The following is a 3,324-nucleotide window of genomic DNA, read 5'->3' on the forward strand; positions in this document are numbered from 1 at the left end:
CTTTAAATATATCAGAGGGATAAATACCATGGAAGGAGAAGAATTATTTCAGCTCAGTGCTAATTTGGACACGAGGACGAACGGATATAAACTGTCAGTCAGGAAATTCAGGCTTGAAATTAGACGAAGGTTTCTAACCATCAGGGGAGTGCAATACTGGAACAGTCTACCGAGGGAAACAGTGGGGGCGAAGGACCTCCACGACTTTAAGATTAAGCTAGATAAGTTTATGGAGGGGATGGTATGATAGGATAACGGGCTTAGTCAATAGGTCAATTATGTGCCTGGTATGATGTAACTTTTTCCAGAGGGTTTGGCTGGAGAGTCTTGCCCGCATGCTCGGGGTTCAGCTGACCGCCATATTTGGGGTCGGGAAGGAATTTTCCTCCAGGGAAGATTGGCTATGGCCCTGGAGGTTTTTCGCCTTCCTCCGAAGCATGGGGCAGGGTTCACTTGCTAAGGAGTGGGTGGATCGGCTTATGTGGCCTGCATCTTGCAGGAGGTCAGACTAGATGATCATAATGGTCCCTTCTGATCTTGAATTCTATGATTCTATGATTCTATGATTCAGATGCAGATAGCTGAGCAACAGGGGTGTCAGGCTGTTGTACTCCATGTGGATCAGACCCTAGTTGGAGACACGACACCTGCTTTGTCAGTGGGTCATGCAACTGTTAGAGAGACAGCAGTGGGATGTTGGTTCCCAGGACTCCTGGGTTCTGTTCCTGGTTCCGGGAGCAGACTGTGGTTAGTGTTAGAGGCAGCACAGCAAAGCACATAAAACTGGCACATCCCCTCTGAAAGACAAAGTGGATGAGACTGGGGTTTGCTGTATTAGTCCTCTGCTCTAGTCTCAGCTGTGCCTCATGTGAGCTTGTGCAACCCTCCATTATCTGTACAGGGGGTAGTCTGACTTCTATATTTGTGTGTGTTGGTTGGGAGGTCCAGTCATGCCAATGGGGCCTCACATGGCCTGGAGGACAAATGCTGTGCCTCTCTGAGGCTTCCAAATGATGCTCATGACAAGGGGTGAATGACAGCTGTCACCTATGCCGTAGGGGAGTGAACTCTTGGCTAACACTAGGAGTGCACTAGTGGAAAGCACTAGTAAGTTAATAACAGTCAGTGGAAGAGCTGGGCCTAGAGCACAGGGTTTCCTAGCTTGTAGCTGGGAGTAACCCCCAGGCTCCAGGACGCCATGTGGGAGTCCAGGCCCACACACAACTATGATGCCGCTGGGACAGGGCTGCAAATGCCCCTAATGTGTGTGACACTCAGAAGGTCTGAAGGAGCCAGGATGAGCCCCTTTTGGGCAGTTTCCATTTGGGGAACAGTCATGTCCCATTTGATTGGTGTAGGGGGCTGGGCTCAGCCATTGCAGCCGCGTTTCTCACACACTGAGTGTCACCTGGAGGCACTGACAGGCCCAGATTCTCCTTGTCCCCATTGCACAAGCCAGGAGAGCAGCAGTGGAGAGAAGTCAGACCCCACAGCTCACAGAAGGGTGTGAGCAGGGCCTAGGCCTGGTGCTACCCCAGGCACAAGGGCAGCTGGGGAATGTCGCCCGTGCACACAGCCTATCACACAACCCGCTCTGCCCACCAGGCGAGCCCCGGGCTGTCTGAAGGGTGCAGGGGTCTCCCACACATTCAGGTCCCCAAGGGTGCTCCACAGACAAGAGTGTCTGATTGGGGAACATGGAAATCCTGGCTTAAGGCTTCCTGGGCCATATTTGGGGTCGGGAAGGAATTTTCCTCCAGGGAAGATTGGCAATGGCCCTGGAGGTTTTTCGCCTTCCTCCGAAGCATGGGGCAGGGGTCGCTTGCTAAGGAGTGGGTGGATCGGCTTATGTGGCCTGCATCTTGCAGGAGGTCAGACTAGATGATCATAATGGTCCCTTCTGATCTTGAATTCTATGATTCTATGATTCTATGATTCACCCCCCTGGAGCCAGGGATCAGTGAAATGTTGGTTTGTTAAATGGACAGTGACGTCCCTGCTGAGTCTGCAGTGGGGAAACTCGGTGTGAAACTCAGAGCAAGAGAGAGAGTCCAGGGACCAGCTCCTCAGCTGTTGTAAACTGGCAGAGACCTATGGACTCCAATGGAGGGGCACCAATTTACATCCGCTGGGGATCTGGCCCCAGTGACTCCCTTAGAGTGATGTTGAGTTACATCAGCTCTGTCTGTCGCTGGGAGGTGCATCCCTGCAGAGGCTGCAGGTGTCTCTCCCACACGGTGCAATTCTCTTTGCCCTTGTCCCACAGGCAGCGTGAGCAGCAGCGGAGGAGGGGAGGAGCCGACCCCCACAGGTAACGGGCTATTGCTCTGTCACACCCTGATTATCAGAGCCCGGCTCTGTGCCCCCAGCTCTGGCCTCAGGGCGTGGGTCTGGGCCAAACTCACCCCAAGGTGGGTAACTCCTCGGCCTGCAGCACAGTCACCCCTAATACGAACTGGGCTCTGTCATTGCAATTACCCCAGGACTGAAGGGTAAGAAAGCCCCATGGCACTAGTTACGCCCCACTGTCACCCTCTTCTGAGGACACAGCTGATGCCAGGGCCTCGTGCTGCCCCTGTGCCCAGGGCGGAGTCGCCCCTGCAGTGAACTGCCAGCCACACTGGAGAGGGGCGATAGGGTCTGGGCTGCTGTGTCTGTCACAAGCTCTTGTGAGGCCTTTTAACGGAATCTGGGTGTAGCCTGAGCAAACTGCGGCAAGAGTGACCCAGTGCTGGGGCAAAGAGTGGACTCTCCCCAAGAAGCGCCATCACTTAGGGTTCCCGTCGGGAAAATGTGCCCCCAGCAGCATGATCCCCCCTTGGATCTAGGCCTCCGGGAGCTCACACAGGGTCCCCATTATAGAGCTGCTGCTCTGTGTCCAGTACTGGCACTGCAGTCCCACACGCTACTTTGCACATGGTCGTCACCGTGTCCCTTTCCATGTTGCAGGGCTGGCCATGACCCTCGCCATCTGGGCCACCCGCTGCGCCCTGGTCCTGCTCCTCCTGGTGTCTGCGCCCATCATCACCTTCGTGATGGAGAAACGGGGCCTGCCCGAGCCTGCACAGGTTGAGGAGAGTCATGGTGGGAGTGGCAGCATTTTGGGGGCAGAGGCAAAGGGAGATCCCCACTGACCAGCTGTGAGCAGGAGGGGGCTGGGTTGTTTGTCCAATAAAAGATATTACCTCCCCTACCTTGGCTCACTATTTTTTCTAGTCACCCATTAATGCCACCATCTTCTGGCCAAAGCTATAATGGCAACGCTGAAAAAAATTGTCTTTTTTTTTTTGTCTACACCAGAGTTTCATGAACTTCTCTGTTATG

The sequence above is a fragment of the Mauremys reevesii genome, linkage group 22 (assembly GCF_016161935.1).
Source record: "Mauremys reevesii isolate NIE-2019 linkage group 22, ASM1616193v1, whole genome shotgun sequence".
NCBI lineage: Eukaryota > Metazoa > Chordata > Testudines > Geoemydidae > Mauremys > Mauremys reevesii.